This window comes from Pseudophryne corroboree, chromosome 6, assembly GCF_028390025.1.
Source record: "Pseudophryne corroboree isolate aPseCor3 chromosome 6, aPseCor3.hap2, whole genome shotgun sequence".
Taxonomy (NCBI): Eukaryota; Metazoa; Chordata; class Amphibia; order Anura; family Myobatrachidae; genus Pseudophryne; species Pseudophryne corroboree.
The window spans coordinates 657,068,354-657,084,953 of NC_086449.1; the positions used below are offsets into that span (position 1 = coordinate 657,068,354).

At 44.1% G+C, this 16,600-nt stretch overlaps 1 protein-coding gene across 4 annotated transcripts in view; it reads left to right on the top strand.

Moving 5' to 3' along the window:
• TENM2 (teneurin transmembrane protein 2) overlaps positions 1-16,600 on the top strand; it is a 1,540,328-nt gene that overhangs the window by 143,637 nt on the left and 1,380,091 nt on the right. The window lies entirely within an intron of this gene.

Consider the following 16,600-nt stretch of genomic DNA (forward strand, 5'->3'; position numbering starts at 1 on the left):
ATCTAATGCTACACTGAACAAAGTTAATTGCTGATATGTTGCCATAGTTTACTTCACTTTTCATGTATTTGCTTTGTTTGTAAATAATAGACATTGACTGGATATATGAAATGAACCAGGGTTAAACAAAGGGCACTATTTCTGAGATCATTCTATTCAGGTGAGTTTTGGCTGTGAGACAAGGTGAGTGCCTCAATTGAAGTGGCAGAACTGTATGGATGACAGGAGAGGACAAAAATAAAAGAAGTGTATTGTGTTCCAGCAGTCAGTGATTCACTACACTGTCATACAGCAGGCTGAGTGGAAGCTTCCAATGATCTGTGGGTGATGTGATCAGAGGATCTTACCACGCTGTCAACATATGACAGGTGTGCTGGCTAGCAAAGACAAGGTATTGGGTAGTGAGTGGAAATTTACCATGTCTGCCGTCATATTCCTGCCCTCCCACGGTTTGTGAGTCATGCAGCGATTTCGTAGGCTGGACTGCATGAGGAGCCAAACGGTGATCGCATCTCACAGGCAGTGACAGCAGGAAATTGATCTACACTATCTGACTGCGCTCTAGTTCAGCGAATGCATGAGGAGAGTTATGCACTATATTTAGCTTGCACGTAGCCTGGGTCACATATGGGCACTAGGTGGCTGTTTTTTCTTATGTACTAATTATTATACCCCCTTCCTTAGTTATTGGAAATAACAAATTGACCATGTCCCAGACTGGTTCATAATCCCATCATCTATTTTATTTAAAAGTATCTGATCACATCTATTAATTAATTAATATACTCACCATACAATACAGTCAATAAATATTAGGCCTGTTTTTATTGCTGTGGAGCGGCAATGAACATATCCATGTGTTTTTTTTTTTAAATCTAACTCGATAGAGGACAGTATGCACACATACATACACCACCAAGCACATTCGTACACTAGATAGAGGACAGTATGCACACATACATACACCACCAAGCACGTTCGTACACTAGATAGAGGACAATATGCACACATACATACACCACCAAGCACGTTCGTACACTAGATAGAGGACAATATGCACACATACATACACCACCAAGCACATTCGTACACTAGATAGAGGACAGTATGCACACATACATACACCACCAAGCACATTCGTACACTAGATAGAGGACAGTATGCACACATACATACACCACCAAGCACATTCGTACACTAGATAGAGGACAGTATGCACACATACATACACCACCAAGCACATTCGTACACTAGATAGAGGACAGTATGCACACATACATACACCACCAAGCACATTCGTACACTAGATAGAGGACAATATGCACACATACATACACCACCAAGCACATTCGTACACTAGATAGAGGACAGTATGCACACATACATACACCACCAAGCACATTCGTACACTAGATAGAGGACAGTATGCACACATACATACACCACCAAGCACATTCGTACACTAGATAGAGGACAATATGCACACATACATACACCACCAAGCACATTCGTACACTAGATAGAGGACAGTATGCACACATACATACACCACCAAGCACGTTCGTACACTAGATAGAGGACAATATGCACACATACATACACCAGCAAGCACATTCGTACACTAGATAGAGGACAGTATGCACACATACATACACCACCAAGCACATTCGTACACTAGATAGAGGACAGTATGCACACATACATACACCACCAAGCACATTCGTACACTAGATAGAGGACAATATGCACACATACATACACCACCAAGCACATTCGTACACTAGATAGAGGACAGTATGCACACATACATACACCACCAAGCACATTCGTACACTAGATAGAGGACAGTATGCACACATACATACACCACCAAGCACGTTCGTACACTAGATAGAGGACAGTATGCACACATACATACACCAGCAAGCACGTTCGTACACTAAATAGAGGACAGTATGCAGTTGCACACATACATACACCACCAAACATGTTCATACACTAGACAGAGGACAGTATGCAGTTGCACACATACATACACCACCAAACATGTTCATACACTAGACAGAGGACAGTATGCAGTTGCACACATACATACACCACCAAGCACGTTCGTACACTAGATAGAGGACACTATGCAGTTGCACACATACATACACCACCAAGCACGTTCGTACACTAGATAGAGGACAGTATGCACACATACATACACCAGTACGCACGTTCGTACACTAGACAGAGGACATTATGCACACATACATACACCAGCAAGCATGTTCATACACTAGATAGAGGACAGTATGCACACATACATACACCACCAAGCACGTTCGTACACTAGATAGAGGACAGTATGCACACATACATACACCACCAAGCACGTTCGTACACTAGATAGAGGACAGTATGCACACATACATACACCACCAAGCACGTTTGTACATAATTGCTGATCACTGTTTTGTGGTCATTCATGCATTGTATAAAATCCCATTGTCTATGAAGCCTCCAAAGGCTCTTGGTGATCCACTTAAATGTAAAACTGATCTTCTATTTACCACTTCTGAAATATAAAACAAGGTTAGTTGATATTTTCACTGTGATTTTAGCTCAGAGGGCAACTCACCATTCACAGAAACGGTAATTACATTACAATGTCGTGCAATTCATAATTTTCATCAGCAGTATTATAATCTAGGAATGTAGTTAATATCCCAGCGCTTAGGATCCCTGGCCCTAGGGCTTATAAAGTCATTTACATACATTTTCAGAACAAGCAACATATAGAATATAACAGCTTGATAAGAGTGTGTGTGTGTGTGTGTGTGTGTGTGTGTGTGTGTGTGTGTGTGTGTGTGTGTGTGTGTGTGTGTGTTTTCCTGTAACCAGTAAGTGTGCTCTACTATTGTTAGGATCCCTGGTCATCAGTGTCAGAGATTACCATTGAATTCTGGGGCGTACATGTAGTTCAAATTTAGGGGCCCATTTATCAATGAGTGATAAAACTCGTTCTTAATGATAAAACTTGTTGCATATGATAAATGGTGCTCCAGCCAATCAGCTCCCAACTGTTATTTTTTAAACACATGACAGTTAGGAGAAGAAAACATGACAGTTACGTTGGGTACACACTGCAGTATTCAATTCTTTTCACCCCCTTCCACACCCGTTCTATTTCTGCTGACACGCGTGGTATAATAATTTCAGCTCGCTACCCCTGCTGTATCAAGGGCACCCAACCCGTTACGCACCTAAACCTGATTACTATGGGTGAGATATGCACGATAACGGGGATCATTTTAGAAAGGAGACTGGGCGTGATATATGATTTGAATACCGCCCAGTGATATGTCATCTGATCCGGCATGTATGCATGAAATGCGCATCACAGTGATCACTGTTCCGGCCTTCATTAACATCGTTCACTGTGTACCCAGATTCTGATATGTCGGCGATGTGCACAAATGGCTCCAGTGTGTACCTAGCTTTAGGAGCTGATTGGCAACGATTTTTATTATTCACACCTTCACAATGAGTTTTATCACTCATTGATAAATGAGCCCCTTAAAAACATAAAGTGGATGAGTGAAAATAGTCTACGTGCGTATAAGGGGGTATTCAATTAAGTGACTTTTTTTGACTAGTTGAAAAAAACTGCATTAATTCGACACAGGGTATTCAATTGCGGGCATTTCACTTCTTTTGTTAAATCGGCATGGGCAAAAATTGTGCCAAAAACCATGTGCAAATGCCCTCAAATTTGCCAAAACACGTGTATTGGTGGCGAATTCTCCGATACACATGGTTTTCGCCAGTCAAAAAAACAGCATGAGCATTGAATAGGTCAAATGTAAGTTCAACCTAAAAAACGGGCGAAAACCGAAAAGCGCCTTTTTTTTCAACTGATCGAAAAAACAGCACTAATTCAATACCCCCCATAGTCTATAAATAGCAAATATGAATTATTAGAAAAATAGTTTTCATGTAATAAAACATTTCAATTACAAAATGAGTATGTACCGCACAGTGGTGTTACTAGGGAAGAGCGGACCGCACCGGGTAACACCATCTGATGCGTTGACACCAAGAAAGGAGAGCTGCTCTACTATTTTGGTGTCACCCTCTATGAATGTATCACTGAGCAGTGGTGATGGATGACACACTCAGTCACATGTGCGTGAGAGGCTGGGGGCTGCTGAATAAGCATCCAGTGTGACAAACGTGGGGGCATAACATGCAATCAAGCCACACCTCCACAAAGATTTTAAACCAAGGAATCCACACTGGGTGACATGAACCCTAGTGACGTCACTGGTACCAAATAAAGAAGGGAACACCCCCACTTCTCCTATCGCATCTCATCATCTGTTGTTTATGTAATTGTGTTTACTAGTCAAACCAATATTCCATTATTAAGATGTACATGCTATAGGGAGAGTTCAGGTACACTTCAGACAATATCTGTTTCGGAATTGCAGGAATATGTAGCTTTTTTAATAAACGAGTTCTACATTACCATCACAATAGATTATTTTATGTCACTAGATTTCCCCCTTTTCAGATGTGCTTAGTAATTTGTATATTTTCCACTCATAGAATGTTAACTGGTTTCCACATATAGGGCGGGATGCAGTAAAGAGAAAATGCGCTAAAAACACTGTTTTCAGGGCTTTTACCGCATTGTCATATGCACTAAGGCCAGGGATTCAGTGTGGTGTTACCGACGGACCAGATCCCTCCCAGCACCCTCCCAGCACCCCCTACGGCTGCTGCACCCTTCTTCGACGCATTGTCTGTGAAAGCACATACTGATATTTGTGAGGCCGTCTGTGGGCATCTCAGTCCATCTCCAGCATTAGTACAGTAACACAGTATCTGCGTACAGGATCAATTCATTGGTGTACATCTCTGAATCAGGCTTTATATCTGCATGTAACGCACTGCACATCATTTATACTCTAGAAATAGAATTAGGGGATGTATTCTGATCTGTGACGTGCATGGGGTAAGAAGAGGAAATACCACGCTAAAATTTACTGTCACGTTCTGCTAGAGACACCTGAGAAATGTTGTTGTTTAGATTCTGAATAAGGCAAATATTCAGCAGAATGGTTTAAAAAAAATGTCTCTGAACACTTAAGTATCCTCACCATCTTTCTCAATCAGCATTCCATTGGGGTAGAACTTCCAGAGATTCCTGCCTTCGGGTTCCATGCCTTAAAGGGGCACCTGCATGTACAGCACCACCTGTGTGGTTCACAGAGGGATCCAAGTGTGACTGCTGCTCTTCCAACAGAGCTCTGCGGTGCACCTACTACTGCTGCAGTTGGCTCTGTCCCAGGAGCCCTGCTAACACCTGCGATAGGAGACAGGACGGATACTGCCTGGTACCACTAACCTGCGCTGCAGCAAGCAATGGTGCACCCACCACTGCTGCTGGACTGTCATATGGTATCCACTGGTGACTGCTGCAGACGGCCGAATCTAATGAGTTTGACCCTGAGCCACCAGCTGTTGTCGTACAGTGTAGCAGGAGCCCTGCCAATTCACCGCAGGCTCTAGTAGACCTGCTGAAGGAGCTATCCCTATCATTCTGTAAGTCGTGTGAGTTTAGATATATACAGTATGTATACACATATATACACACATTCACACACACCATGTTTGTTTTTGCTTTTTTTAAGGAGGTGCGCCAAACTCCAATTACGCCCCTGATTCCATTCATATCATTTATTACCTGCTATTTCCTTCACTCTATTTCCTCTTCTATAAATCCCTCAATAGTATTTTTTTTAAAAAAAGGTTGAGCACTGCAAGTGGTTAATCATTTTCCCCCTTAACCATTAATTATGAACCAAACAGTAAAAAAAAAAAAAAAATCAAACGTCATTCTGATAATAGCTAAAGTAACAGATTGAAACCTGAGTAATTGCGCTAAATGTTTAGTATGCATCTTAATTAGCTTATTCTGTGACACAGGGTAAAAATGTATTTTCACATTGCAATGTTGTAATTCTAATGTGACATCTCCCAGAGATTATTCATTAGCATTTAGATCATGTATCCAAACCTTAGTACAGTATGCTTTACATTCCTTAGAATCAGAGATCCCAGCTTGAAGATACTGTGAAGATATAAACACGATTTCTATATTTTCATATAAATTAGTTGAAGACAGCAAATTAAATGTGTCAGGCAATGCTGAAGCGCCCTCTATTGGTCTTATCACTACATTAGATTGTGTCAGTGTAAATTATACCAAATTTGTCTTTTGGAAAAGCAATTTCAGGCAAAGGTAACAACCTGCTCTATATCACTTTAGTGGATTAGTTCTGTATATATCTTCTTACTAGTTTTTTGCTATAGCAATTATGATAAGGGAGGCAAACAGGGATGAACAGCAGCTGTTACTATTGGTGCTTGTTTCTCATTTATCAAGAGTCTGTCAGCAATGTGTTACTGCATCCTTTATTTAGAGAACACTATGCTTCAGTATCTGATGTGTGTCATTTAAGTATAACACAACAGAGATAAAATGGACATTGATTTTGGAAGTGTGAGCACACGCAGGCTGGAAATGCTGCTCAGAGTACATTTAAAGCTGTAGCTTATGTATGGCTTCCATCAAACATTTATGTGAAAGGAAAGTATGATATGCATTGGGGGGTTCAGTATGAATTATCAGCGGCCGGGATGGCGGTCAACAGTATACCGACAGCGGCATCCCAGCCACCAGTATGCCGGCAGTGGGGCGTGCGCTAGAAAGCCCCTTGCGGGCTTGCTACGCTTGCCATGCTGCAGGCACAGTCTTTGCTGTGCTCACTACGGGTTACATTCTCCCTCTGTGGGTTTCATGGACACCCACAGAGGGAGAATAGCCTGTGCCGCCGGGATTCCGTCTGCGGCATTTCACCGCTAGTCGGGATTCCAGCATCGGCATTGTGACCGCTGGGATCCCGACTAGCGGATTTTAACACCTACAGCATGGTACTGTTTGACTTTAAATAACGTTTGCAGACTGCGAATACTCCCAGTTCCTGTACACGCCTCTGACAAAAGATGAAGTTTATATGTGCACTATGCTAGTTGTTTTTTATGTACTGTTAACCTGAATTCAGGTCCGGATTAAGTCTTCAGAGGGCCCAGGGCACTAAAGACAGGGGGGCCCTCCCGCTCTTATCAGCACCGCCACCCTGGTTATGCCTGCTGTATGAGTACTCAGGGCCGGATCTAGTCCTTGTGGTGCCCAGGGCGTAAAAATAGGGGCGTGACTTCATGGAGATGGGGCGTGGTCAGTTATGCCCCCTGTAGCTGTGCCCACAGTAGTATTGCCCCCAGTAGTGTGCCCCCTGTAGAGTTGTGCCCCCAGTACTGTGTCCCCTGTAGATTTGTGCCCCCTAGTTGCGCCGCTGACAAAAAAAATAAAATAAAATAATACTTACAATCTCCGACGCCGGCTCCGCTCCTCGGATCTATGGGAGAGACATCATGACGTCTCTCCCATAGCACACTAGAGGTCAATTATGACCTAGCGTCTGTGTGCCGCTCCCACAATGCAGTGCGAGTGCGCGATGACTTCATCGCGCACAGCACAGCACCAGTAGCTGATCTTGCCATGGCGGTGGCACCCTCCGGAAGGCGGCACCCCAGGCAAAAATCCTGCTTGCCCATAGCAAGATCCGCTACTGTGTGTACTCCTCCTCCCACAACAGCAATTCTCTGTACCCACATACAGAGCAGGATTTATACCTCATTGGGGCCTTAAGCAAGAAATCTGTTTGGGGGCCCCCCTCCCTCAATTGCATGCAATTTCACACACACACACACACACACACACACACACACACACACACACACAGCTCCATAGCTGCACACATAAACACATACACTGCCTTACTGACACAGACACTCCTTACTGACACAGACATCCCTTACTGACGCGGACACCCCTTATTGACACAGACATCCCTTACAGACAGAGACATCCCTTACTGACATGGATTCCAGTTACTGACACAGACATATCTTACTGACACAGACATCCCTTACTGACATGGACACCCCTTACTGACACTCCTTACTGAAACAGGCACCTCTTACTGACACAAACATACTGACATAGACACAATTAACGACACACCATACTGACACAGACACACTCATAGACACACTTACTGACACACACACCTCTTACTGACACAAACACACTTACTGACTCAAATGCCTACACAGACACCTACCTGACAGATAGCCCTTATTGACACAGACGGCACATTGGCAAATACATACCTGCTGACAGACATACCTTACTGACACAGATACCTGTTACTGATATACACAATACAAACACACTTACTGACAGATACCCCTTACTGACACAACTTATTGGCACATTATCATACATATTTGCAGACACAGATACATCATACCTGATGCAGATACACCTTACTGACACACACAACTCAAATACACCTACTGACACAGGTGCCACTTACTGAAACCACTTATTGACCGAGACTCCCTTTACTGACAGTACACTACTTACTGACACACACACTGACACAAACACACTTTATGACATGCATTCATACTCCACTCACTACTAAAGACTGAAACACACGCTATTACTGTGTGCAGCTGGTGGCTTCTCAATCACCTCACCTTGTAGCTTAACTTTTTGCCCTTGTTATCAGCAGAAGCCAGAGGTCTGACTCTCCTCTTGTAGTCCAACTGACTCTGCACTGGGGGGTAAATTTACTAAGATGGGAGTTCTATTTAAGATGGGATGTTGCCCATAGCAACCAATCAGATTTTACTTCTCATTTATCTAGCACCTTCTAGAAGATAATACCTGGAATCTGATTGGTTGCTATGGGCAACATCCCATCTTAAATAGAACTCCCATCTTAGTAAATTTACCCCTGAGTGTCTGTCTCTTCACAGTGACCCTGGGAGGAGGCGTGTCCCTGCAAGCCAGAGAGCTGCTGCTGTAGCTCTGTAACTCTTCGTGCAGCTGCTTAGTGCGACGACTGTGTGCAGTTGGGCAGTTGCATCTGAGGTACAGCAGCTCAGCCGGGGGGCCCACTGAGACAGGAGGGCCCGGGGTACATACCCCCTGTGACCCCCCCTTAATCCGGCTCTGCCTGAATTTGTTCAGTATCTTGTGATATTGGTGAGCCCAGTGTGCATGAGAATAAACACAGACATAGGTCATGGAATCTTCCTCAGTTAATCTCTAGTCTGAAATTATGAGTTACTAGAAAGGACCAGTCCATTTAGGTGCAATGTTCTTTTGCTTTATTAGTCTCTTCTGTAGCAAGCTGTGGGAAGGGAAGTGCTGATCTCTGCAGGCTGTGGGAAGGGAGGTGCTGGTCTCCGCAGGCTGTGGGAACGGAAGTGCTGGTCTCCGCAGGCTGTGGGAAGGGTCTCCACAGGCTGTGGGAAGGGAAGTTCTGGTATCTGCAGGCTGTGGGAAGGGAAGTGCTGGTCTCCGCAGGCTGTGGGAAGGTAAGTACTGGTCTCTGCAGGCTGAGGGAAGGGAAGTGCTGGTCTCCGCAGGCTGTGAGAAGGGAAGTGCTGGTTTACGCAGGCTGTGGGAAAGTGCTGGTCTCCGCAGGCTGTGGGAAGGGAAGTGCTGGTCTCTGCAGGCTGAGGGAAGGGAAGTGTTGGTTTCCACAGGCTGTGGGAAGGGAAGTGCTGGTCTCCGCAGGCTGTGAGAAGGGAAGTGCTGGTTTCCGCAGGCTGTGGGAAAGTGCTGGTCTCTGCAGGCTGTGGGAAGGGAAGTGCTGGTCTCCGCAGGCTGTGGGAAGGGAAGTGCTGGTCTCTGCAGGCTGAGGAAAGGGAAGTGCTGGTCTCCGCAGGCTGTGAGAAGGGAAGTGCTGGTTTCCACAGGCTGTGGGAAAGTGCTGGTCTCCGCAGGCTGTGGGAAGGGAAGTGCTGGTCTCTGCAGGCTGAGGGAAAGGAAGTGCTGGTTTCCACAGGCTGTGGGAAGGGAAGTGCTGGTCTTTGCAGGCTGTGGGAAAGTGCTGGTCTCTGCAGGCTGTGGGAAGCGAAGTGCTGGTCTCTGCAGGCTGATGGAAAGGAAGTGCTGGTTTCCACAGGCTGTGGGAAGGGAAGTGCTGGTCTCCGCAGGCTGTGGGAAAGTGCTGGTCTCTGCAGGCTGTGGGAAGGGAAGTGCTGGTCTCTGCAGGCTGATGGAAAGGAAGTGCTGGTTTCCACAGGCTGTGGGAAGGGAAGTGCTGGTCTCCGCAGGCTGTGGGAAAGTGCTGGTCTCTGCAGGCTGTGGGAAGGGAAGTGCTGGTCTCTGCAGGCAGAGTTTCAGTGACAACGTTATAGTCCTGATGTGCACAAAATATTCCGAGGCTAATACTTTGCACCTTGGTAAAAGCACATTGAATTTCAGGTGGAGCAGATGACAAACGTTCAGGGATTTAGATTCAGGGGGGATGTAGGACGAGCTGTCTGTAGTGTCAAAATGGCCATCAATGGGTTACCCAACAATAATTGACAGTTTTTAACCATCAAGAGGAAACGATTAATGTTAAACCATTGATGATCCTCATTTGCAAAAGGCATTGCTCCCCTTATATGGTTTGTTCCAGACACAAAGGGCCTAATTCAGACCTGACTAGTGCTGTGCATTTTCACACAGTAGCAATCAGGTCTGAACTGCGCATGCACCGGTGCTGCAGTGCGCCGGCGCTTGCCAGACAGCTGACGGCCGTATCAGCCCTGCAATCGCCTCTGCCTGATTGACAGGCAGAGGCATTCGCTGGGCTGGAGGGGGTGGGCCAGCGGCGTTTGGCTGCCATTTTAGGGGCGCGGTCCAGGGGGCAAGCATGCCCGGACCATGCGGGGGGCAGGCCGTGGTGGCTGCGTGATGTCACATGCAGCCGCTGCAACCCTCACAGCAATGAGTAGCTCCCAGCCAGCGCACAGGAGCTGCGCTGGCTGGGAGCTACTCTTCAAGTACAAAAGCATCGCCGCTGTGCAATGCTTTTGTACTTGTGCTGGGAGGTCGGGCCTGACATGTGGGGTGGACTAGCCCTGTGCTGGGCTTCCCCCCGCTTGTCTGTGTGACTGATCGTAACTGTGCTAAACTTAGCACATCTACGATCAGGTCTGAAGTAGGCCGAAAGTGACTTGCTCTTTTTTGCGTTACTTACAAATGAGAATCAGGCCCATTGTTTTTTCAATGGGAAATAAGTTTTTAAAAACTACTCAGGAGTGCAGTTGCTTTACTGAACTATTTTTCTTTGAGGCCGATAGTGAAAATTAGTTGTATTACCATTAGAGCTTTTTAGTATAAAAACTGGAATAAAGGTTCAAAACATACAAATTAGTATTATTTCAGCTATTATATGATCAGAAATTGCTGATTTTTGCTGGTAATGGTCCACAATTCCAGTGGAATTGTAATTCTGGGTATATATATATATATATGTATAATGTATATATATATATTGCCACTTTGTTTTATTTTAAAAGCACTTATATAAACTGCAATTGTTTAAAAAAAAAAAAGCTATTTATGTAAGACTGACAACCATGAAGGATTTGTTCTGAGAGGAAAGTCTTTATGTTGATCCCATTCTTCCTGACCTCTAGAACTGGCAACCCAAGTGCAACAGTACATTCATGTTTAGGGTTCATTCACACTGATGCACTATTCATCAGCTATTCAGCCATTAACAAATGCATGCAAAGTGCATTATACATAGGATGAGGGATTGTTATTGACTCGTTCCCACCATTGCATTCTAAAATGTGAGCAATTTATTAATCTATAAGAGATTTCGCCAGGTGGTGTTACTTAATGAATCACGTGAAAATAGGTTTCCAGTTCCAGATGTGCGTGCTCAGTAGAGGACTTGTGACCTTTAAGTAACACTTACTGCACTGAATAATGTTTCTCATGATGGCTGAGTATACAGTAGCTCATTTGCCATGGCAATAACAATACTGTTGGAATATGAGTGCACTACTGCGCATACGCCAATATTTTTCCTCAAGGGAAGCTCAACTTCCTAACGAAGATGGCCACCATCTTGTTACTGTGGAAAGTGACATAGGGGGTAATTCCGAGTTGATCGCTTGATAGCAACTTTTTGTAGCGCTGCGTTCAGGTTAAATCTTGGCAAAACTGTGCATGCGTTTGCACCGCATTGCACAGGCGCGTCGTACGGGTACAAAGAGGATCGGTGCTGGGCGATGGATTTAACGAAGATCACAAGCCGATCACTTGCTGATCGCAAGGTGATTGACAGAAAGAGGGCGTTTGTGGGTGTCAACTGATCGTTTTCTGGGAGTGTTTGGAAAAATGCAGGCGTTTCCAAGCGTTTGCAGGGCAGGTGTCTGTCGTCAATTCTGGGACCAAAAAGACTGAAGTGATCGCAGTGGCTGAGTAAGTCCAGAGCTACTCAGAAACTGCAAAAAACTTGTTTGTGCCGTCGGCTGTAAAAGCGTTCGCACACTTGCAAAGCGAAAATACATTCCCCCATAGGCGGCGACTATCTGAACGCAGAACAGCAAAAAGTTGCTAGCGAGTGATCAGCTCGGAATGACCCCCAAAGTGGGAGATGGATGTCTCCCCCTTAGCTCCAGATCCTGATCCTGCACTGACTGCCTTTTACCTCTGTTCCAGCAGCACTGCACCACTACCGGGTGTAGTATGAGTGGCCGGCGGCTGGGATCACGGGGCCAGCATACCGGTGCAGGGATCCCGACCGCAGGCATACCGATAGCTGGGTGAGCACTAGTGAGCCCCTACGCGCGCAACACTATTTATTCTCCCTCCAGGGGGGTCGTGGACCCCCAAGAGGGAGAATATGTGACGGCATGCTGGCGGTCGGGATGCCGGCGGTCGGGATTCCGGCGCCAGTATGCTGGTCACCGGGATCCCGGCCGGCGGCATACTGAAGACCACTCCCACTACCTATTGAATGTACAGACACTGGCTGGTGTGCCGGTATGCTGGTCACCGGGATCCCGGCCGGCGGCATAATGAAGACCACTCCCACTACCTATTGAATGTACAGGCACTGGCTGGTGTGCTGCTACAAACACAGTCCGCCACAAGCTCCAATTCATGCTTTAGCCTACTATCCTCAATTAACCACAATACTGGTTACCCCACTGGACTGCTAATTGGCTCAATACACACTGCTGGTGTGTGTACATGCCTCGGCCATACCACTGCATGTACTGTACACACATATTTCCAGCATAAAATACAATTTGTTTTTAATTGGTGATATAAGATGTTATAAATACAGGATAAAATAAGCCTTATTTGTTTAAAATGATCTATGCATTCCTTTATCTGATTTTCCATTGGTTAAGATGTGATATTTAGCTACAATTAAAATAAAGAAATATATATTTTTTTTTAAAGAAACGTAAAGGGTGGAATTCAATTGTTTGAAAAGTTGATTGGGTGTCTGTTTTTTTCTGTCTATTAGATAGGAAAAAACAGACACCCAACTGACTTTTCAAACAATTGAATACCCCCCAAAGAATCTTCTTAGGTATAAAACTTTTGCATCTATATTTACAAATGCAAGATATTGTTTCAGAGTGGATCTACTTGTGTTCTACCTATAGTTAGACATTTAGATAAACATATTATGTGACATTAAGATGCATTAATTTATAGACTTAAGGGGTGATTCAACATATCTGTATCTCCAAGCATGAATCTCATTGCGAGTCTTCTAATCGAATTGGTCTCAATATGGGAGGCAACTTGCTCCTATTTGAATCTCCCCCTAAATAGTTAAAAAAAAAGGAAAAACTAGTGGACCTAAGGTAGATCTGTGCAGGAAAAGAAGTGAAAGGAAATTTTCCATTTGTAGCAGGCAGATCTAGTTATCTGTGCTTCATGAATATAAAGTAAGCTGATGAAAATATCCTTTTCCATTTTTCAGCGTCTGCTGAAAATTAATATTTTCAATACACTGAAGATTAAGGGTATCTTTATTGTCGACTGTGGGTGATCTCTCTTTTCAACAATGTGACCCTGTAATGCGTTAGATGTTTCATATTAATCTTGTTATCACTGCAATTTTAGGGGCTGCTGCAGACTTTATAGATTTCCAACATACCCTGGAAATCTTTTTCAAAATAATTATGCTTTCAGCCTAATCATAGGTTTCATGAGTTAGATTTTAAAAACATCCAAACAATTCTCGGAAGATAGTTACAGTGTGTATTTACTCACTTCTGTCTTCATACTGTGTAATATTTTTTTTCTCCAGAAACCTTTGTCATGTATAATATGCAGTTATGTTTTCATACTTTGTAGCTGTCAGGACTAACAGATACTTAAATGTATGGTCTGAGATGTGTCAAGAAAACAATAACAGTTCTCACTAATCTTTATGGGTGGGATAAGCATTATGGGACTAATTCATACCTGATCGTAGCAGCAAAATTGTTCTCTAATGGGCAAAACAATGTGCACTGCAGAGGGAGGGAGGGGGGGGGGGGCAGATATAACATGTGCAGAGAGTTAGATTTGGGTGGGTTATATTGTTTCTGTGCAGGGTAAATACTGGCTGCTTTATTTTAACACTACAATTTAGATTTCAGTTTAAACACACCACACCCAAATCTAACTCTAACTGCAGATATTATATTTGCCCCATCTGCAGTGCTCAGTGGTTTGCCCATTAGAGAACAATTTTGCTGCTGAGATCAGGTCTGAATTAATTCAGAGTTGATCGCAGCAGCAAATTTGTTGGCAGTTGGGTAAAACCATGTGCACTGCAGGGGGGCAGATATAACATGTGCAGAGAGAGTGAGATTTGGGTGGGGTGTGTTCAAACTGAAATCTAAATTGCAGTGTACAAATAAAGCAGCCAGTATTTACCCTGCACAGGAACAATATAACCCACCCAAATCTTTCTCTCTCTGTAAATGATACATCTACCATACCTGCAGTGCACGTGTATTACCCAACTGCTAACAAATTTGCTGCTGTGATCAACTCTGAATGACCCCCTATGTCAGGGAGACAGAAAGGCCGGTAGGTAGTCTGCAACCACCTTATCTCCTTCCAGTAGTGTTACAGACCTGACATCTGACACCATTGCTGTAAGGTCGAGCGATGATTTGTTCATTGTCACTCTGCCCAGCATCAGGTGCATTGTGGATCTGCCTCTGGTGCATGCAGTGGTGCATGTCAGATTTTAGGGGAGGGGTATGCTTCAAATCATCTGTCAGGAACTTTGGGCCGTGCCCATTCATGTTTGTGATGTCACGTTACCCTACTTCTAACATTGGCTTGTGTGTTAAAGGGGATGTAAATCCAAAGTGTATATAATATCAACTTGTACTACTCCCTTCAGAAATCACTGTTTTTTTTTATCTGCTGAAACATGTAGTTTAGATGCCCTGTCCCTATGTCCCATGCCCACATGATAGTGTCTTATGCTGCATAGTGTAACTTGCCGGTGCACACAGCTTATGTACATATGACAGTGGGTAACATGGTATCCGATTAACAGGTCCACAGTCAATATGTCGACCCCAAATGGTACAACATTCAATAGGTTCACAGGTACAAAAGGTCAACATGTTCAATAAGTCGACATGTAAAAGCTTGACAGTGCTTAAGGTCGACAGGTACAAAAAGTCGACAGGTACAAATAGTCGACATTGCAACGGTCGACACACTTTCTATATTTTCCTCTTTTTTTCAACCTTTTCTTACTGTACCATCCACGTGGACTATGATTGGGAATAGTAACCTGTGCTGAGGGCATGGCGAGTGAAGGTGGTACACTTATTGGGGTTACTTGTGATTAAACATACAAAATGACACCCGGAAAAAAAAACCCAGCGTCAACGTTTTTTGTGTCGACCGTTTCCATTTTAACCTTTACAGTGTTGACCTTTTGACCCTGTTGACCATGAGCACGTTGATCATATGAGGTCGACCTAGTGACAGTCGACTTAATATTGGTCGACCTAATGATCCACTCCCAGGTAACATTTATATTATACTATATAGCTGTGTGGAAAGAGTATTTTTGAACGCAGTTATTTCTCATGTGTTTTAGCCACAAGGCTATTTTGTTGATAATTATGGCTTTGATTACAGATTGCTTCAGCAACAACTCCATACATGTGGTAAAGCCAATTATTTGGAAATTCTTAAATAATGATTCAGAATGCTCTGCAAAGCATGCAATTGTTGAAGAGTGCAGGCATCTGTCACCTGTCTTCTGACTTAGCACTCCAGGCCTGATTCAGAGACGCATGCAACATAATAGTTTCTGTACACCTCAAACGTTTACTAAACTGCGTATGTGCAGGACCCATTCTGTACATGTGCCGACTGAATCCTGTGTCTGATGAAAGGTTGCGACCTTTGGGGGCGGGAGATAGGTGACGATGGTCAGCGTTCCTGAAAATGGGGAAGTGTCGGCCCTATTTTCTTGTAGTGGTTAGGCAAAGTGTCTGTGTCATCCATGGCAACTAATCAGCTGCTCTGTATACTTTTATAGTATGCAAATTATAAGTGTTACGTCAATGCTGATTGGTTGCCATGGGCAACTTCTCCAGTGGCTTACTACTCCACTTTTATCACTGCTTAGTACAT